This window comes from Hippocampus guttulatus, chromosome 20 (assembly GCF_054856545.1).
Source record: "Hippocampus guttulatus isolate MCC_2025c chromosome 20, RoL_Hgut_1.0, whole genome shotgun sequence".
Taxonomy (NCBI): Eukaryota; Metazoa; Chordata; class Actinopteri; order Syngnathiformes; family Syngnathidae; genus Hippocampus; species Hippocampus guttulatus.
The window spans coordinates 4,878,947-4,901,405 of NC_141280.1; the positions used below are offsets into that span (position 1 = coordinate 4,878,947).

Consider the following 22,459-nt stretch of genomic DNA (forward strand, 5'->3'; position numbering starts at 1 on the left):
TCCACCAAGCACAAAACTACGACCGATGCGAAAGAGGTATTTGTTTGCTATTTTGCCAATTTGGAACTGCTCCAGAACGAGAATGGCACAACCTTGTCTGTTTCATTCTCTTGGTTTATAAACAAGGAAGTCAATATTTAGTAAATATCGAAAAACAGCACTTTTACAATGGTGATGGTTAGTTTGACTTGTTTATGTGAATTGTATTCACTGTTTTATTGACTTAAGTTCAAATAGAACTACCCTAGAATGCTAATGACGCAGTTTCGTCCAATCAAGGACCATCCCTTTCTTTAATTGTTTTATGAGCCAGGAAATTAAAATACAATTAAATATGCACAAACAATGGCAGTCTTGCTTCTTTTCATGATCTCTACTTCATATTTTTATGGTTTAAGTTACAAAAGAACTGCCCCACACTGCGAATGTTACAATCCCGACCATTTACTCCAAATGTTTTACGAACCAGGAAATAAATATGAACAAACACTGTCTCGGATACACTTTTGCTTGTTTTTGTGGATTTATTTTTCTTATTTGACCAACAATGGAAGCTTCCTCCTGCTCCCGAATATAAATAGTAGCATCCTCTTGCCATTCTTAATAAACGAAGAAATAGCGTGCTAGTTAACATATGGACAGACAAACCCTACTATTTTAGAAAAATAAAATGATTTTCATTGTTGCGCTCTGCTGCTTAATGAAACCAAATCATGCGTGTGATTTGCATTGATCACAGCGCGTTGTCCGATCTCGGCCTGTGTTGATTAACGTGTCAGATGGAAGTGGCTGCTCTGAAGGGCGTCCTATCTTACTGCACTTCAACCGCTGCGAAATGTTAAATGTGATACTTCAACGTTGCTCCTTTTGTGATTGGATGTATTGCTTTAATGATTCAAACCATTGATTTTGCACAAGCAAGAGTCTAAAAAAAAAAACAATTCAACAAAGTAAAAGAAAGATGAAGTGCCTCGTTAGCATTAGCAACCCCCCCACCGCCTCCTTTTACAAATAATGCTGTGATGCTTTTACAGGAAAGAGTGGCGAGAGCTTGAGTGAAATGACAGCGGGGGGGGGGGGTCGTGCACCTTTTTAGCCAGCAACTTAGCGCCTGCCTGCACTTAGCCTAATTGCTCCATGCACTGATCGCTTTAACGACGAGCATTGATCACAGCGCGTTGTCCGATCTCGGCCTGTGTTGATTAACGTGTCAGATGGAAGTGGCTCGGGTTGGCTGTGACGTGAGCCGCCTGCTGATAACTTGATGAAAGCATTCTCGAAGCGGTTAGGTTGGAGTGGTTAGGTTGATGAATATGGACCGGGCCGAACAATTAATCAAATTCAAATCGACATTGCAGTGTAGTCGAATGCAATATTCAAATCGCAAAGGCTGCAGTTTGGGGAACAGTGGGGGGGACTCTGCTTCATTTAGTTCAGTCGGTAGGTTTTATTTTTTTAAATATTTTTGTAAATGTTATTGATTTATTTGTATGTCGTGTCTAAAGAGTAAATTTCCTCGAGTAGGTTTTACTCTAAACAGACTCGATTTGATCTCAGTCTAAGCAGAATAAAATTTGAGGGTAAAACATTCCGATTAATTTTTACACTGGAAAAAAAAATTTGGAGTGATATTTATTAGGGATAATGTGGGATATAGGTTTTTTTCACTCTGAAATTTTAAGTAAATATTAACCTGAGAAGGGGTTTTGAGTACATTTGACTTGCATGGTATTAGTTTATTAAAAAAATAATAGAAATAAGAATAAAAAAAATTAATAATTAGCCACACAAAATTTGGTAGGGATGCCTATCACGAGTGGACCCACAAAAAAAGTCCCACGTCGTCCTTGAAAATGCACGGAAAGTCTTATTTGGGTGAACAGTTAATTTTGTTTGAATTATTTCATTCCCGTTCAAAACGGCGAACCAATAAGCTACGGTAAAGGGTTCTTGGAATACACTTAAATCAATTTATTATGAACATTTCTCCCCTTTAAATGCTGCGTTTTGCAGAATTTCTCCTCTAGTGCCTGTTTAAAGCCATTATCATCTCCTCAATGCCTACTCAAGCTTCACACGGTTTGTTTCGGAATGCTTGGGGGCGAGCGCCCGCTTTGAGGCCCAAGCTTGTCAGGCGCCATCAGAGCGGGTGGATGGTGAGGGGCCGGGTCTTGAGAGTCTCGGCGGGGGGGGGGCACTTAAGCCTGTTAGCCTCATACGATGACACAACGGGAGAGCCACACACGCGGTCAGGCGGGTTGGGAAAACGTGACGATCTGCCGGGGCCTTTCGCCGGCAATGTCGGGACGGAACCTCACGCGCGATGTTCGTCGCTCTGTTATTTCAACTTTGCGCCGCGTGTCATGCACTATTTAAGCTTCTACTCAAGGGTTTAAAAATGCAGCGTGGCTGCTAAATGACACGGATGTGTCATTGTAATAATTCATTGTAAATTTGAATAATTGAGGGAAATCCTTCAATAGAGGTCCACTGTCATGGCATGCCGGGACTCGGCTCCGTGTTCCGTCCCTGTGGGTCAGCACGAGGAGCAAGTGGTTAGTGGTGAACAATTATTTTCATCCATTCATCTTCTAATTCGCTGATCAACGCGAGGGTCGCGGGCATGCTGGAGCAAAACCCCGGCTGTTTTCGGGCAGTCGGCGGGGGACACCCTGAACCGGTTGCCAGCCAATCGCAGGGCGCACGTAGACGAACAATCATTCGCGCTCACGCTCACACCAAGGGACAATTTAAAGTGTTCCGTCTACCTGCCATGCATGTTTTTGGAATGTGGGAGGAAACCGGAGTACCCGGAGAAAACCCACACAGGAGAACATGCAAACTCCACACAGGAAGGCCTGAGCCGGAATCAAACTCTGAACTGTGAGGTCGACATGCTAACTAGTTGACCACTGTGTCGCCACAATTATAAAGAAAGTGAAAGGGCAGTCGGCCATTTTGATTTGAAGCAGTCCACAGGAATCCGAAACAGTTGCTTCAGGATATATTTTGATTTTTCTTTATTTTTATTTTTTGTGCCAATGCCAGCATCTTGATTTTTCTTTGACTTTCCGTCGCTCTTTTCCTGTTTGACAAACTACTAAGACGTCAAATGCCGCATCAGCTTCTCGCGCTAGCCGGCGACTGCTTGGCCGCCATATGCTTGTCACTTGTGATGAAAAGCTAGCGTTTGAGGTAGCGCCGTATCGCTTGTCCTAATGAAGGCGATGGTTCAGGAAGAGCGTGTTTGGATTTGTCATTAGCAGCCAGACGCTACTTGAAGTAATCGCTAAGGACAATTAATGACCCCACCTCACCCCCAATGCCTTTGTGCTGCAGGTATTTACGCAGGCAAAAGTCCACCGCCAGCCTTAATTTATCAATTGCCGAGCGTGCGCCGTCTCGGCTGGTCCTCGGCCAATAATTCATGACGAAGGCAAACGCGCTGTAAATAAGATGCGATTAGAAATGCGCACGCACACCTTGGCGCAAATATGATTTATGTATCCGCTTAAGTCAAGAAATGCAAATGAGACGAGACGTGTTGCCCAGAGAAGCTTTTGCGCGTTTATTCCTTCGCCGCAGACAAATGATTTAAGGCCCGCCGGAAAAGATAACCCAAAATGAAAACCTCGCTCGTAACTTGTTTATTACGGGTGATTTAATCTTATTTTTACCTTATGGGATTAATAACATTTATCTATCCATACGGATATCGAATCAGAGCCGCTTTTTATGTTCGTTTAGACAGCCACAACTAACACCAGGGGGAGCTAGAAAACAGAATGCTATTATAAAAATAAGTTTATACTTCGTATTTTTATTTTTTATTTTTTTACCTAAGCAAGAACATGTGTCAAGAACTCATAAATAAAGCCTGAAATACAAACTGACGTACCAAAATGGCGGGTGCGTAATATCGGCTATCCGCGCCTGACAGGAGGAGAAACATTTCAAAGGGGCGCGGCCACTTTGGCCCTGGACCCGAGTGGCATCGCCGAGGCCTTAATTGCCCTCCGCTAATTAAAAGCCGCATTTTTTTTTCACAGCATTTTTCACGGTCAAGTGGCGGCTCAGGTCATGGGAACCCCCCCCACCCGCAAGGCAGTCCAAGCCGCTAAAGTTTGTTAAGTGATTTTGTTACTTGAGGTTTTGTTTATCGTGCATAGAGGAGGCAAAATCTACATCAATCGGGAGAAGTCAATGAGGTTGTAAATGATGCCCGCACTTAATGGAAGCATCTCTCATTTCATGGTGGCTACACCTCCTTTTTTTTTTTCCTCTTCCCGTTCCCTCAGGCTTCTTCATTCTGCTGCTTGATAAGATTTTTGTCTCTTTATTGATTGGTTTATTTCACATATTGAACTCTTTGATTACCAGTGATGCTTCTTGCCCCCCGGAACCTGCAGTGGTGATTCTGTGGAGAGCAAATCTTAATTCCGCGGCTTGAAAGTTGATTTTCCGCAGGCATTAAAAAAAACAAAACAAAACAAAAAAAAACCCACAGAAAATGACCACTTGCTGGGAAATCATAACAACTGATTTCGAACGTTCTAGAGCATGAATTAAAAAAAACAAATCAGCATTTCTCACGGCTACTTTGCAACATTTTCCTTTTTTTTTCCTTCATCATCTTTGTGAAATAAAGCCGTATTCTCGCAGCCTGCAACGATTCCCTCGGGTTAGATTTTGCCAGGAGGCACTTTTGTACTTTTTTTTTTTCCCTCCCCTGCACAATCATCACGACCCAGTCGAGAGAAATACGACTTCATCCCGAAAGCTACCATCCTTCCTCCATACTCTTATTATTAAGTCTTCTTTTTTTAACACTCGCAGAAGTTTTGCCGGAAAACTGTCACTGCTGATATTCAGCCGGCTGCAGATCCTGGCGTTCCGACACTATAACAACAATTCCACCCTCGTTTTTTTTTTTTTTTTCCCCCGCTGTCAAAATGGAGCTGCCGAATGCTTCTTATTGGCATGGTAGCCTATTTTTCCCCCCAGAAAAACCCCAAGAGAGAACACTTGAGTCTGTGTTTTATTCACGCGTGGGTGTAGAAATATAAGTGTTGGAGGGGGGGGGGGGTGGATTCTCCTTTTTAAGCGAGGAGTAAGATATGCGCGCGCTGAGTGATGCTTTATTCAGGATCTTCTCAGAGTTGAATGTGGAGTTTGCTCGTGATCCCGCAAAGCCTCAAGACGAGCACAGGGAGCTCCCGCTTGCACGCTGGCGCAGCCCAAGTGTCACATTTACACCGCCGTGTCTTGTTTTTACACCAAAATGTCGTTTTGGCGCCCCAATGACACGTTTCCGCGCCGTGACGTTGTAGTTTTGCCATCGTCATGCCATGTTTTGACATGGTGATGTGAAACTGTGCTGTCGTGTTTTTTTACACCACAATGCCGAGTCTCAGATTCCAGGAGGAGCAGTGTGTTTTTTTGTCGGAACAGTGGGCCAGGTCTACACCCTTGGCAGGGTCCTCAAGGAGTTCTGTGGAGTGTGCTTTGGGAGTACTGCATCCCGCAGAGTAACCTCTGCAGTCGTACCTCTGCTCTTTCCATCCGGCTTAATATCTTTTACTCATTTTTACTTTGGTGTCCTGTCCCTGAGTGCTTTTCCCACTTCCGCAGCCACACGCCTCCGGTTTGACCTTTTCCCGCCACCCAATTAGCCAACGCGGCACGCTAATGTTCTGGACATTTGCGCTTGCTTTATTGCTAGCTTCCGCCCGTCCTGGCGCCGTCATTGATCTGGTCTCCAGATTGCCGCGATTCCGCTATTACGTCTCCAGAAAAAGCTTCTCATTCATTGCGGCAAAAAGAGGTTCCTCGTTTTCATCACGTAGAGGCCAACTCACAGCAGGATCGAGGCAACAGCATTTGGTTTTGCTGTTGTTAACGTCGTCAAGTCACAGAGCTTTCTCGTTTCCGCAGGTGTGCGACGGGAATACGCCCCCGAATGTAATTTGTCTGTGATGAGCATCGCCGTCATCCAGCAGAGACTGAAGGTAAGACGTGCGAAAACGACGGATGCTAACGATGCTCAAGCTACATCCAATGGCGATTGCGTCGCCGTTCTCAAATGAAGGGATTAGTTTTCTTGCATTTAGAATTTTTTTTTCTTGAATGTTCCTAAAGCACTCACAAACGTTAACATCTTCATACGTTGAAGGTTTTATGATTTATGATTGCGCGTGTGCCGTTCGAGTTGATGCTCTCGCTATTAGAAATTGCACCGTGCTTGGTTGTCTTCTTCGATGAATTAAAATAAAACCAAGTCGGTCCAAACCTCAAAAGGTTAGAAATGACTCGGCGGCGGCAGCGTTGACAGACACAATCCGTTTCTTTTACATTGGAAAGTAACGGTCATGATCGCCGCGGCGCGAGCTGTTTACTCGGAGACTCGTGACGACGACGCGCAGCTGTCAGGCCTCATCATTCTCTGCGCTTACCCTCCTATAATGACGGATGACAATCCTCCTCCGTGAGGAAACGCGGCTTTGCCCGGTTTGCACGCACAGACCGCCGCGTAAAGGCGTGCTGCGGACCCGCTGCGGATGAAAGATTGCAGGGCACCATGGGAAGCGCGGCCTTCGTCCTTCCTGCTGAGTGGTGCAGTAAATTACAATTGGGGTTTGGGAGGCGGCTCGGTGGCACTGCGCAGCAAACTTTCGTTCTCAAGGGGCACGTGTAATTCTCCACGCCCGCACTGTGCACTTAATAAATGCCCCATACTCGGGCTTGGCGCTACGACTGAGAAGTATATCTCGATATAAGTATTACCTATTGGTCGATATTCATATATATCGAATTTTTATTTTAGATTTTGTAACTATTGAAAAATAAAGCAACGTAGAAAAAAGGCCACATTTATGTAATTTGATTGCAACGTAAGTCAATGCAACAATGAACTAGACTCATTACCGGTCATTTTTTTTGCACGTGGGTACGCCACACGAATCAAACATTTTATCAAAGACATTTGGTATTGATCACGTATCTATCGCGATGCATATTGATTTTGAATTATTGCCCAGCCCTACCCTGATCTACACTGTGATTGAATAATATAAAAAGAGAGCTGAATTAAATGTTATTAATTTCAAACCATGCATCAATAATACCTAAATGTAACATTCATGTATTGTTGATGTGTAATAACTTTTTAGCTGCAATATGTGCTAATTAAATGACCCATACTACGCTGTTCTTGTATAACACGGGAGGCAGGCTGAATTTATGGTTATTAGGGCATAATAATGCATTCGTAATGCCTTGATGCATTATTAATGTGTAACTGCACTGCACTATACAGAAAGCTGCTTTTCAAATTTTGTTGTTGTTGTTTTTAGCTACTCTACACAGGGAGACTGAAATTTTAGAAATAGGTTGTTTATTAGATCACATTGGCCAACGTGGGGGTACGTCATATATTGCCTGACGAGTGAGCAAAAAATAACATATATTACCCTCCCTTACCTGCTGACACAGCACAATGGTTGATATGGCCGACGCAGGGGTTTTGGGGTGGTGGTAATGAGGTGACCCTTGAACTTGCTGTAAGATGTGCTATCATGATGAGGTGCTTGGAAGGTCAGGTTTTCCTCCCAAGACCCCCCCACCCCCATCAATTATCTTCCCTCCACTGGTGAAATTACGACGTAAGAAGCGACGATGGTGGGCGTAGGGGGAGTTGCGTCCTTTAGCGTGGGATCGTAAGAGGCGGACACACGCTGGCGCACAGCAGGGGGGGCTCCCAACAACATATTCAAGCTAATAATGCGTGCAAATGGCCCTTTTTTTTGCAGCGTGCGAGACATCACGGATGATTTACGATGCTGCTTTAAGGCACTGGTGTCAAAGTCGAGGCCCGGGGGCCAGATCTGGCCCGCCACATCATTTTATGTGGCCCGCGAAAGCAAATCTTACATGTCTACATCCATGATGCTTCTTAAAGTCTGGGCCAAAATTTCAAATTGTCTCATCTAATCCATGATCACAATATTTGAACAAGCCATTATTCTTGGCTTCTGATTTCAAAACAAGTTATCCATCAATATGGTGGTGGCGGTGGTGGTGAAACAATTGTTTTGGCAACAGTCATAACGGCCCCTCCAAGGGAAACAGTAGCGACAATGTGGCCCGTGACAAAAATGAGTTTGACACCCCTGCTTTAAGGTATCCAGCCTGTAGTTTGTGGCTAGACGTCTCACAAGAGCAGCAGCATGCGACTGCCACGCATCTGGCAGAGATTACGAAGCGCGTCCTCCTTAGTATGTCTGAGCCAAGTGAATTTATTCAGCTACTGTGGACGACAACCGCTGGCTCCGTGTTTTGAGGAAAATGTGAAAAAAAATTAGGGAAAAAGTGACGTTACGCTTTGCCTCCTTGTCCCGTAGTGAACCCCGGGCTCCGCACTCTTTGATGAGGCTTGCGACTTTCCGACCAGATAAAAAGTCACTTCTTATCAGTTACATCAATGTTTACTTTTTTGACAGCCTGTAATTACTTGCGCCGTTTCACTGGCATAACTTGCCTCTCCCCATCCACCACGTCTCCTTGCAAAATATCGACTTGTCACTAAAAAGCAAGTAAAAAAAAGTAAGATCTTTTTTTTTCTGTCTTGCTTTCACTTATGTGTGCGATCTAGCCTTGAGGCTAATTGTAATTGGCTAAATGCTAAGTAGCTTATTGCCGAAAGTAAGCAAACATTTTTATGTTTGGAGTGTAGGATGAGAACAATGGAAAACAACAAGGCCGTTTTTAATGTGTGTGTGTGTGTGTGGGGCTTTGAGCCAAATTCAAGCAGCACGGCTTAAATCAACAAGGCGACGTAACGCCTTTCGCATTCATAACGGCTTTATTAGAAGAAAAGAGCCAGCTGGTCTTTGAACATCAGCGAGTCTTTCTGAAACCTTTTTTTTTTCCTTCTTTGTTGCGGTTTGTTTGAAACGCCCTACGTCGCTTTTCTGTTTTTGTTTTTCCTGTGTCCAAAGGTTCTCCTCAAAGTGACAGAAATGTTCTGATCCAAAGTTGTTGTTGTTGTTGTTGGTGTCGTTGAGAACGCCGAGTCCCCCTAAAATCATTTTCTCATCTCGTGTGTCTGGCACGTCAGCAGCAGTGTTATTTAAGGCTTTCGACTTGCTATCGATTTTCATACCGGGTGTCTTCATCCGCCCCCCCAAAGGTTGTTGAGGGTCTTTCGGAGGTATTTATTTCCAGGCCCTTGGTCTTGAGCTGTCGCAGGTGATGTCATCGTGGTGGGTAATCATTTGTGTGACCTTGTTCTCTCCTTCTCCCGTTTTAAAAGGAGAATCAGCGTTTGTGGTTCGATGTATCATGTCAAGACATTTTGTCGAGTGGCTCTGCTGTCATGATTGATGACGGTGACTTAGAAAGCCGGCCAATGGCGGTGCTGTCACATTGCGAAGAAAGCGTCATGTGACTCTGAACTTCGCTGTATGGATAAATTATTCCGTTAATAAAAAAATAAAAAAAATAAAAAGTGTGCCGCTTTATGGATGCAAAGAGCACAGATGTGGTAATGAGCAATATAGGCAATCGTAAAGTGCATTCCAACACTGGGTGGTGGTGGGGGGCGGGGGGGGGGGTGCCTGGCTTTCTCCACGCAGACCCCCACAACAGCTGGAATGTGCCAGAATTTTAGCACCGTGTTGGCAACTTGCATAAAGAACAGACATTTTACCCCCAATACGTGAAATGAAAACACGTAAACTGTAACTCACCTGACCTGGTTTTCGAGATGACTCTCTTCCAGAAAATCTGATTGAAACAATGAAACTTTGCATTTAAAACTGTTAACGTCATTGAACACCCTTTTTTTTGAGTTCTTGAGTTCCGTTGTGTTTCTTCCCTCCGGAAATTGTGGAATAATTGTGGTAAAATGAAACAATCCATAGTAGCATAAAGATGAATTATTTGTTAAATTAATAATAAATAAATAATAAAATACTATTTTCCTGAGTACACCAAAAAAACAAACAAAATTATTATCCTTACGTCCCAAACCATTTTTTTTCCCAGCTATGAGTTTGTCTTCTGATCTCTGGAGCGTATTGGGAGCATCCCGGCACAGAGCCTAGGGGAACGCCTCCCCTTACAACTCACCTGCGCGCTCCCCTTTCTTTGCTTCTCTTTTCTGTCTCCGGGCTGTGTTGTTTTGCTTGTGCACCAAAAAAAAATCAATAGCTATTACACTCGAGAGAAGTCGGCGTTCCGTCTCCGCCTGCCTGACGGCTGTCATCTCCTTTAATTGCTGCGCTAATATCGTCCCCGCTCGGTCTGGATAGAGGTCAGCAGGCCTGCGGGCGCTCCTTCCTCGCCAACTCCTCTTTCTCCTCGGTGCTCCAACAAGTGCCAACATGAGCGAGTATGTTTGGTTTCATCCCTTTGCATTTTGACCCAAGTCGTAGATCCGAAGTGAACAGGCAAAAAAATAAAATAAAATAAAATGCACCGCCACTAGTCGAAACACGATATTCTCAATCATATTGCATTTGTGGAGAAAGAGTGAACTCAAAACTGTGATGTCAGCATTTTTTGGTGGGGCACGGGTTATACAGTAGCACGTTTGCAGATGTACCTAATGATGTGTCCTTATTGCGTTTCTTATCCAAGCACGCGTGCAAACATAGTCAGCCAAGGGTTTTTGACCTTGACTTGATTTTCCGGTGAAAGCTTCCAAGTTGGACCTTATGTGGACCTCAGATGTTGGACGTGTTAACGCAAGGACGTCTTCCCGTCATGGCGTCTCGCCTGAGATGGCCAGAAGAGCACAGTTGCTTGAAGCACATTGTTCTCTGGCTGCCGCGTGTGGGTGTGGGTGTGTGTGTGCGCGCGCGCACTCACCCAGCTGGGCTGGACGGAGCTGGTGGCACCGTCTCTCAGACCATCTGCCGCCCCGCTGCTCGCCTCGCCGACCTCCTTCACATGCCAATGCCAAAAACATGAGGATGGTCCTTCTGTTCCCTTTTGGACGGCTTCATTACCTTCCACCTACGAGCTGATATTTTACGACCGACACAAATGAAGACTAGGGCCTTGGTTCTTTTAAAATATCGGGCGATTTTTTTGTTTGTTGTTGTTGTTGTACACATTAAGCCATTACAACCTTAAAAAAAAATAAGATAATGATATTCAAACTCACCCACTCCTCCCAAAAAATATGCCGTTTTTTTACCGATTTCTCTCTGCAATGTTAAACACTTTTTTTTTTCTTTTGCAAGCGATGACAAATCTGTCTGTCCGTTCGCCAACTGTTGACATTGTCAATGTTTGTAGCCCAAAGTGCAAACTCAAACATCTAATCGGTTCCCTGAGCCCGTTTGTTAACCTGTGATGCTCAGATTGATTCTTCTTCTTGATATTGGTGAAAAAGTGTGTGATCAGTCAGCGCGATCAAAGCGATTCATGGCTGATCGACCAATCACATTTATTCTACATTTCACATTTTATTACAGATGACAACTTCCCGCTCAACTCCCCGCCATTCGTCTTCACATTTATACTCGAAGGAAAGATGGCGGCTCTTTTTTATTTATTTATTTTCTTTCCTTCTCTCTTTGCTGAATCTGCTGAGACCTCTCGAGTTGTCACTTTTATTGAGCGTTAGCGTGTCAAACGCTGGGCGGTTTGAGGATACTCCGAGCATAATGACGCTCAAATTAGTCCTCAGCGTTATTATTTTTTAGGATCCAAGATCCTTTTTCTTTCTTTTTTTAAAAAATATGCTTAAATGTGAACTAATTATATCATATTTGTGCCGGCTGTGGGAGTCTGGTATTCGCCACTGGCTTCCAAATGAGTCACTGAATAAATGAATCTAATATATTTTCTCATTTATTCAATTGAGTCTGGGATTAGATTCTCTCCGCCTGTTTAATATTTCATGGGCGCACTCGCGTCCATTAGTGACATTTGGATGTTCTTAAACTGTAGCCCCCCCCTTGCAATATCTCAAGTTATTACAGTCTGTTCGTATCGCCGTGTTCCAGTTGGAGAGCAAAATTCAGCTGACAAACCCGCTGAAAGTTGCATGGAATTTCCCGCAGTCCAGTACATGTTGGATCTCACCATCAAACATGAAATCGGTGCAGGCTCATTTTTTTGTAGATCTAATCGTTTCAAGATAGGTTTTCAAAAGGGATAATTAAAAAAATAAAATGTTCATGTTTCTTGGCCTCCGCCAAAGATCTCTCTGAGTGCGTGGGCGATCAAGGGACAAAGACCGGGAACAGGAAGTCGCGCTTGTTTGTTACTTATTAGCGATTCCGCTCAAACGAGTTTGTTTAGCACGTACTTAATTACCTCCATCGCATTAAACCTCAGAATAGACACGCCTGTTCTTGGCTTGGCGGCGGCAACGGCAGCCCAGCTCGCCCATGGCGCTGATTTGATGTGAGCTCCGCTAGACAATTTGCAGTTTATTACTGCTGTGTCCAGCTCGCTCCCTGATGAGATTAATCAATGTCTGCGAATCGCGGGCGATGCGGCGTTCGCACTCGCGACCGGCGGATCCGCGATCTAAATTTGCGTTGGGAATCGTGATGGCCAGCCGACATGGGACCGAGGCGGCCCCCCCTCCCCAATCTCCCCAAAGTAATTTCAACTTACTCTTCAACTCTTTGTTGTTCTTCAAATGGACTTGGACATTAATCGACAGCCTTACCTTGACTTACAAGTAAAAACATTTTCAGAACCAAGCTTGGAGCTTAATTCACTTCCATGCTAATCAATTTTTTTTCATTTCCCTGTTAGTTACACTCAGGACACACTTTTGATATTTACCATTGGCAAGGTGAAATTCTTCACATTTAGACCATTTAAAATTAATTAGCGATTAATTCGATCATTCAGGAGTTGTCAATTAATCGTTGCATCTCTTTATTGAAGTGACTGACAAATCTGAATATCCCCAGACAATGAAATGATGTAATGACTTAAGGGGCGTGGCCTAGTGAGTGATGTCAGATGTGAGGGCATTAAACGGCACGTAACTTTTGTGTGAAGGTCCCGCCGTATCTCATAATTGTGCTTTGGGCGGGCCAAAAGAGAAGGCGACAGTCTTTTTTGTTTTCCTGCAACACTTTTAATTGTGTGAAGGGAAGGTGTTGACTTTGATTGATTATTTACCCCTTTTGCTATTTGTACACAAACCCACACCTGCACACTTTTGCACACACACACTCACTGAGGCTTGATGAATTATGTATCGCTGCACTGGAAACAAAGCAATCAATATAAGATGTCTGCCCCGGCTATTGAGCACAAACACCGGCAGCGCAAAAAAAGACTCGAATCAGGTGTTTATGGAGGCGATGTCGGCGCAAGTATTGTGACGCGGCCCGTAATCAACTAATCAATCACAAGTTAGATTAGAATCCTGACCAAAAAGAGCTCAGGTACACTATATCATTCGTAGTACCCTGGCGTTGAAGAATCAGATTTGTTCGTGATGTATTTCTTTCATTAAAAGCTGTGAATTGTTCCAAGACAAGCGGATTGGTCACCAGAGACTGCGATAGAATGACAGACACAAAACCAGACGGAGGCTTTTCCAGAATCATAATTTTTTTTCCCTTCGCAGACCATGCAGGCTTTCGTTAGTGTCCTCCGTTAGTTTGCCCGCGGCCCATGAGAGAGATGCGGCCGATTAAGACCGGCCGATTGCCGGAGGAAAATGATCTCGGTATAAGTATCGGAGAATGTGGGGAAATGTTGGCGAGCAGCAGCACCGACTCCCCAGACGAGCACCGCTGCCCGAACAATGAGCTGCAGGCTTCTAATTTTATTTATTTTTTCTGCGCTTTTTCTTTCGATGCCGTCAGCCCTCCGAGCGAGGTTGGGAAATTGCCATAACAACGTGGATGCTGCATACGATGTGATCATGTGAATATTGACAGCATGTGGAAATGGATGAACTCCAGCAAATCCGTCTCCTTGTCGGGGTGTAGGATGGGTAAGATTTAAAAAAAAAAAAAAAAAAGCTATGGAACACATAAATATCTGCATTGACTCGCATACATACGTCCAATCAGAAATCTGTTTCACGCTGTGCGTCTCAAGTTCACAACGTCACGCTAACACAGCCGAGGGGCATTTTTTTTCCTCGCCCGCGTGACGAAACGACGCTTTGTGGTTCAAAGTTGATTAGCATTGTCGGGCGCAGCTCGCCGCTGTGAAATAAAATCAAAAAAAAAAACACAACATTGCGCGGTGGCCTGCAGGTGACTAATGCTGCTTTCCTTTGCCGCACGGCGAGTGAGTGAGGCAGGCGCCACAGGGAGGTGGATCAATGGCAGCATGTGAGCCTAAGAGATACACAAAGCCGTCGTCGTCCTTTATTTTTATTTTTTAAAGCAAGGTAGAAGTTTGAATAATTTATTTGTGTTTTTTTTTTTTGCCGTGCTGCAGACTATTTATCAACGTGGAGGCTAACTTGCTGCTTAGGTTTTGTTTTGCAAGAGAAAATCTCCAATGGATGCTCCGCCGTGCTTAAAAATCCATAATTGCCCTTAGATAACAACACACTCGTCTCCAGACAAAGAAAAAAAGACATCTACGACTCTTAATTGTGATATTTGGGCTCAACTTTGACCCGTTTTCTGTCTCTTAAAAAGTTTTAAAAACATTTTGCTTCTCCGCAATCACCTCTGCGGGGAATTTGATCGTCAAAGATCAGCGCACCACTTTGCTTTTCCTCTGCGTAATACGAAATTACTGCAAAGTTTCTTCAACAAACGTCTCTTACATTGAACCGACCCAGCAGAACCAAAACTCAAACCTGTACGGGAAGTAGAACGTGAACCAAATCCAGAAGTACTACGTCAACGAAAATCAAAACTTGAGCACGAACCATAAAACTAGAAGTAAAAGTACATTCCACTTGCAACCAGAATTAGACCGAGTAGAACCACATCTAGTATTAGAGCCAGACCGAGTCCCAGTACGAGAACTGCATTGATTTTCTCCCCCACACCCCCCATCAAAAGGGTGTCATGGAAATATAAATGTACTTGTACTTGGCCTTGATGGAGGTCTGCATCACCGAGTCATGTTTCGTTGTATTGAGTTTAACTCATTCAGTACCAGCCAATTCTAGACCAAGTCTGAAAAGACGTTTAAAAACGTCTTTGGGAGTGAATGAGTTAAAGGCTCTTAAAATTTAAATGTGTGGCCAATTATTTCATTTTTTTTCTCTAGCCCTTTTGCGAAGACATTTCCTCGCTGTCAGCAGTCAGTGTTTCATGAAGGTCTGCTGATATCTCCCAAGGCAGGCACACACACACACACACACACACAGCAGGTGTCTGCCTATCCCCCGTTGCCATCTAGTGACTCTGTATGCTTGAGTGACAGCTCTTAGTTTGGTCTGGGTGTCCGTGGTTACGGCCCAAGGGCTCGCACCCAGGGGAGCGTGACCTTGTCAACGCATCCTGAAAGCAGAGATGGATGGCCCCGAGCCTCAAACCCCCTCTGCCCCAAGCCGTGAGCACCCAGCTCATTTTTGCCCCTTGTGTCGCTCCGCACCAAAAATGAGCTGCCATGTTCGTCTCTCAATTCACTCAATGAGGGAAAAAAAAATCCACACTTTGAGTCAAACGTCGTCGTATCCGAAACTGTGCCCGCTATTCTCTGGCTAACCATGTTTGGCTACTCGCGCAGTGCTGTTTAGTGACCGTGAGGTGACCTCGCCCTCCGTACTCTGTACCCCCCCCCCCCCCCCCGCCCCCCCACTCCTCCACCGCGGCAACCTGACCGCACGCAGCACAGGGCTCATTACTATTTGATGAGCGGGAAGGGGCTCGTACCGCCGCGTCTTTCCACCGGCCCCGCAGCGAGTCAGCACTTTAGCGATGCTCTGCTCGAGGGGTCGCCCGGCGGGCATGTCGCTCCTCTTACGCCACCACCTCGCCCGTTGTTGTCAAGATGACTGCTATGTCGCCAACTGCCAGTGACCCCGTGCCGAACCCCTTCTCTATTTTTAAAGGCTTTACTATTTATGCCGACTCTGTTTTGTTTGAGGAGAAACGCCGCACAGTGTAACGAACCGTATTTGCTCAATTAAAATGGACACCTCGTGATAAGGCAGCAGATGTCTGTCATTCCTCCGAGACAATTGCCGAACGGTATGTCGGTTGCGTAGTTATTTCAAAATAAAATCCTTTATTTTACTGTTTTTTTAATTTTTTTTATTTGCAAAATCTAAAAAAAAATTAAAAAAAGATCAGGCTGCAGCGTCTTAAATACGAGACAGATATTTTCTTGTTGTTTGACAAATAACCACAAACGGAAAGTCAACCTGAACTCTGACCACAGCTAATACGAGACCAGGAACTAAAACCATCAAATTAAAAGCTGAAGTGGAGAACCGAAAGCACAAGCAAAATAAAAACAAAGCTCAAGCCAGATCTCGAAATGGAAGCGCAGTTAGGACTTAGGACCGTAACCATACCAGTACCAGCAGAATACAAGTCCTAAAACCTCAACCGGAAGTCGAACCGAAGCAAAACCAAAAGAACTGCAACACGAAATGACAAACACCAAAACTCCAACTACCACCCGAATTAGAATTCAACCCAGAAGTGCGATGAAGAAATAGAAAAACCAGAAGTCCAACGAGAACCAGAACTAGACCAGCCTTAGGACAGTTCTGATTTTACTATGGGCTACGTTTTGTTTTTGGTTTTTTTGAGTAGCCTACGCCATTGACAGCATCGCTAATCTACTGCTAAGCTATCTTTGCCCTGAGTTGTGGAAGCTGTTTTCCTCACCAAGTGTTCCGAGTCTGGGAGACTCAGAGGCGATCAGCGGCCATCTTGACAAGTCATTGTCTTTTCCTAAACCGCGGTAATTCATCAGCGCCACGGCGCCACCTGTGGATGATTGCGTTTTGGACAGAGCAATCTCCGCCGTGTCATAGACGCTTTGGTTTTCGCGGCGCCGACGCAACCTCGCCGGCAAATGCGCAGCGATGCCCGAACAGCGCTCCGGCCTTGCAAATTGGACTTCCGCCAGGCGGTCGCAGCTTTGCTTTTGTCCTGTCGTTTCTCTCGTGATTTAGAAGAAAAATGAAAAATGGGCACGGTGAGCCTCTTCACATGGATTTGAATCATGAGTTAAGGTTGCAGTTTGAGTATCACATTGGGGGTTTCATGCCAGGCCGTTTCAAGCAAAACTTTCAAATGAAGGTTCTGAGACACGATTAAGGTCGGGTTTGTGTTTTTAAAATCGAATTTCAGCTTTGGGTTCAAGTTAGCGTTTGACATTGATGTTTCAAGACATGGTCATGGTTTTGATTTAGGGTTTCAAGTTTAGGGTTTCAAACTTGGGTCAAGGTTTCCCTATGAAGGTTTAAAACCACGGTTGGTGTTTCAAGCCCGAGTTCAGGTTTCAAACAAACATTAGGATTTCAAGTCACGGTTGCGGTTCCACATTCGATTTTCTAGCCGGGGAAGCCGAACATTAGAACAGCCCGTGGCTTCCTAGCGCTCTGCATCCTAATGGTGCGTCCTTTGCGCGTCAGAAGCGCTTTCCCTGCCGTATGAGCAACGTCACCGTTATATCCGCTGTTGGCGTTTAACAGGTACTTCTTGTACTACGCGCAATGAAGTCCAATAATCTCAGCTAACTAACGTTTTATAGGGAGATTTCCACACTAAAGCGGATCTAATGTGCGGCGGATGGCCACTGCGGGATGAGTGATAAGGAGTAAAAAGTGTGTGTGCGTGCGTGCGTGTGTGTGTTTTCATCTGGATGCTGATGATGGACTCGAGCTGCTCATATGTCAGCGGTCAAAGCGCCCATTCACAACCTCGCACAAAGGAGACGAGACCAGCACTCGCGCAGGAACAGAGAAGAGAGGCATTGTGTCCATGCTCAAATTGCGACGGAATTTTTTTCGTTGGGGTTCGGAGTTAGAGGGTTAGGGAGTGTTGAGACATCACATAAATGTTAGGGTCTCGGATTAAAGTTTTGAAGGAAGTTGAGGGCTTCAAATGAGTGTTTCAATGCAGGGTTAGGGTTGAAAGTGAGGATTTAAAATCAGACTTTAAAGCCTGGTTTCGGATTTCAAGTTAGGGGTTCAAGTCGGGGTTAGGGTTTACAGCAGTGTTCAGGGTTTTTAACTCATTCAGTACCAGCCAATTCTGGACCAAGCCTGAAAAGACGTTTAAAAACGTCTTTGGGAGTGAATGAGTTTACCGATACTTGTGGTCTATAATACAGTTTTACAAAGGTTCTCAAACCAGCGTTAACGGATAAAAGCTTTCAAGTCAAATTTTCGCACAGATCGGATGAGTTGATTTCTGTATTTTGATGCAAAATTGGTCATCCGTTTTGATTATTTGCCCGTCGATCACTGACGTCATGGACCGGATCTGCAAAATAAGATGACAACAGATTAGATTAACCTCATCACACAAGCACGTAAAGACGTTTTGTTTTTTTGTTTTGTTTTTACCACAACTCACTGATCAATAAACAGCTCCAAAATAAATCTTGATTGTGCACAGCCTAATTTCCAGATCTTCTAAAAGATTCGGGTTCAAGCCAGGGTTGAGGATTCACGTTACGCTCTCGAATGTGATCCCCGCACGAGCTCGCCCTACGATGTAACTCGATCGTCCGTAATGAACAGCAGCAGTGCTTCTAAATGGCCGCCCTGTCTCTTTAAATGAGTAACCGTCATGTTGATTAGATTTGCTCGGTACGCTCCCCCATTGCACTGACTTTGTCAAAACGCACGATGCTAATCATAAAGACGGAAAACGATAAGAAAATGCAATAGGGCTCTCTGGAAGACTTCAGCGAGGACCGCATTTGTCCAGCAGATAGTTTGTGTCTGTTTGTATTTTTTATTTTTTTTTGGTATTCTTCGCTCTCCGCATTCTGCATGCGCTCGTCTCCGAGCTCTATTATGTTTGATACAAGGAGTGGCGTCATTTCCAAAATGCCGAGTCAGCCGTTCGAATGCATTGTTGATTGTCCCGTTAACTGCTCTTTGTCAGTGTTATTGAGTTATTTGGCACCGGGCACCTGTTTTCTCAACCGGATTAAAAAAAAAAAAACGTAGGTGCGCTAATCAATGAATAAATCTGGCTGTTGTTTCTGAAAACATTTGATTCAAAGTGTTGACTTGTCATATCGAAGCGTTGCCTTAATTATACGCTCAGGTTATTTGTTATTTGAAAGCATTTTTATCAACGCCAAATGTCATTCGCCTCATGAGTGCTAAAGTTGTTTGGTTGTCACCACCAAGTTTGACTAGGTCGTCTTTTTTTGTTTGTGTGAGACACGATTGGACGTTTTGGCGACACATGTGTCGACTCAACCCAAGGGAACCCTATGAGTCATTTCTTTGTGTTTTTGCGCTCTGGCACGCGTGAAATGGCGCCATCAAAAGCCTGTGTGGGGTGGTGGGGGGCGGGGGGTAACAGGGGCAGGGGTAGGTAGTTGCGTGCGTACATAAGTGTGCGGGTGTGTGAGTGTGAGTGTGTGTTTGTCGGTTATGGCAGTGATGGTGTTTCACTTGGCTGCAAACAGCAGTCATGAGGGACAAGAGGAGTGATGGCACACACTCTCGCTCTCTCGCACTCTCTTGCTCTCACACGCACACAGCCTAAACAAACAAACAAGTCCATATGCAAACACAAGCAAGCACATATTGCACGAAGGCATATTTGCACATAGATTAGGAATACTTGATACATACATACAGTGTGGGGACGCGTGAGAGTGCGTTCTTAGTTCGGCAAATATTCATATAACCTTATGAGCATGAAGTTTTTTGTTTTTTTTAATATGAAAATTGTCATATTTTCAAGTAGCTTCATCACGACAATGGTTGTAATCTTAAAGGAAAAAAGTCGTGTATTTTCAAGATGGAAGTAATCATCGTCAGAGAGGAAGGTTTTCTATATTCTGAAGTATATTTTTTATTTTTCAACATAGTTGTCATCTTCCAAAAATTAATTTGTTTTCGGATGAAAAAATATTGAATCTGACCGAAATAAAATCGTATATTTTCAACAGTGAAGTAATCTTATTTTTCAAACAACAACTCAAATTTTTTTGAGAATGAAGAAACAGTTTTTACAAATTAAAAGCATGAATCTTATTAGCATAAACTTTTTATGGAAATTATATTTAAAACGCAACACATTTTAAAGTCATGTTTTATCTTAAATAAGGTTGTACTATTCTAAAAATAATATTGAAAAGGAAGTTGTTGTTTTCCAAGGAAAAGGATGTCTATGCTCCCTTTATAAACTCCAAATATTCCAAAGAGAAATTCATTAAAAATTGAGAAAGTTGTTATTTTTCTAGAATCTTTCTTCATCCTTTTTAAATGAATCTTTGTTGGGGATGTTTTGGCTTGTCTACATAAGAAAGCTGCCAATATGAGTTCTTATTCAACTGCCAGTCTGTGTGTGCCGCCTTGCTGTTCTTTCTAGCCCTTGACATCCACATTCTGACTGGCCCACACACACACCAAAAAAAAAAATCACCCTTCTGCATCATGTTGCTCTTCTTCGCTTTTTTTGCTGTCTTTTTTTTTTTTTCATTTGTGTTTATAGATTGAAACAAAAGGATGCCCACCTCTGCAGTTACGACGAGGGCTTTAAAAGTTGAAAGTGGAAAGCTCAGCACCCGCTACGATGAAGGAGAAAGACGCTTTTGGAGGAATTTTCACTTTTTATTTGTTTTGCTGTCTTGGCTTGGCAACCTCAAAGTTATTTTTTGGGGGGGTTGGGGGGGGGGGCGCCTCAAATGCCAGTCCAACCAAGTATTCGTTCACAGGCAGGAATGGGAGTGCAAGAGTGGGCAAGGACTTTGAACTCAGCCAAGGCTTTCAAGGCTGATCAGATGACGGGGGTGAGCTTCTTTTGATCTGCTTCATTCCAAATGCATCCACCACAAAAAGAGAGCATTAGGACCACACTGAAAAGGAAAAAATTAAAAAGTAGACTGTGAAAGTAATGTGAGCATTTTTATTTTATTTTACTTTATTTTTTAATTTTTTTTTTGGGGAGTCGTAAATGATTTCTCTTCCTATGCAAAAGTCGAATTTTAGGATAAACAGAAATACCTTTTAATAATAAAAAAGCCGTACAATATTTTTCATGGTAAATTTTATTTTTATATATATATATATATATATATATATAATTTTTTTTTTAAGAGAGTAAGTTCAGCATTTTAAGGCCAAAAAATTCAATAAACTTTGACTTTGTGTGAGCTTGTTGAAATGGAGTGGACGCACCACCGGCGCAAGACTCTCGACTCCCCAGCCGGTCCAGCCTGACTGAGCGTTCTGGGCCGTTGTTTTGAGAGGAGACCCGCCGAGAGCGGCTTTTTAAAGGGGCGTTTTCCCGCACTCTGTGTTTATGATGCCGTACGCGCGTCTTTACTAGCGCAACACTCAAGAACACTGAGAATTTTATGGCGCGAATGCCGAGAGATGAGTAAAAATGGCAGAAGAAAAAAAAAACCATCCTACTTACAAGCAACCGTTGTTGTACATCTCCCCCATGCTGCTTTCAGTGACTAAGTGGACCGTTTGCATCACTTTCTCAGGTTGGCTATGTCGTCTCTTATAGGCGTCGATTTTCATTTCTGTTTTGACATTTTGATTCGGTGTGAGAATATTTCATTCTGTAATTTCTGAGGGGATTTCTAGTTGTTGTCAGGACAAAATGGACCTGGCTGCGTATTTGGCGGTTTAGTGTAATGGAGCGTGCCGGGCGCCTTCGCAACAGAATACATAATATGCTGTAATGGTGTGTCTTGAACAAGCGCTCCACGTCTCCCCGGCGCCTTTTAATGGGCAGCTTGAAAAGGAAGAATTGATTTTTTTTCTTTTTTCTTTTTTGCCGGTCTTGTATGTCGCGCCGAGAGCTGCTCTCGTAGCATTCCTGCCTCTCGTCCCCCCCCCCCCGTCCACCCCATCCCGGGAGTTGCGGAGTTCGGTTTCCGTGATGGCTCCTCAAAAGACGGCTCAGCTTGTTTCATGCCAGGACAATATGCTTGTTGAAGATCATTTTTTGAATGGCTCAGTTAGCCATTATCCACAAAAGAAAAATCGATGTAGCTAAAGGCCAGATCTCACTGAGCGGCAAAGGTTTTCAAGTGTGTGCGCGCACGTAGTGAATGTTGTTGTTGTTGTTTTTTTCTCAGGGTTTGTTCAAGGTCTCAAACAGTCCACGAAGGTCTTTGCAACTGTTTGCAACATTGACTGAATCCTGACAAAACCCCAACACCCGCTACGTGCGCACGCACTTGCAAACCTTCGCCGCAAAGTGCGATACGGGCTGATTGAAACACGTTTTATTAGCCAGCCTATCCCCACAACAAAAGTCGAGTCATTTCCGCGACGATTACAGAAGACCGCCTAAGTCAATCGTGACCCTTGATGCAGGAAACCAAACCTCTGTTGGTT

At 44.0% G+C, this 22,459-nt stretch overlaps 1 protein-coding gene across 4 annotated transcripts in view; it reads left to right on the top strand.

Annotated features, from left to right (window-relative positions):
- The window catches only part of LOC147187665 (kelch-like protein 29), a 115,359-nt gene that overhangs the window by 1,640 nt on the left and 91,260 nt on the right, over positions 1-22,459 (top strand). For 3 of the 4 annotated variants that reach the window (XR_015097600.1, XM_086099976.1, XM_086099975.1), the window contains one exon: positions 5,935-6,008. The exons of the other annotated variant lie outside the window; for it this stretch is intronic. The gene's annotated coding sequence lies outside the window, so the exon portion shown is untranslated. The remainder of the gene's footprint in view (positions 1-5,934; positions 6,009-22,459) is intronic. 4 annotated transcript variants of the gene reach the window in all.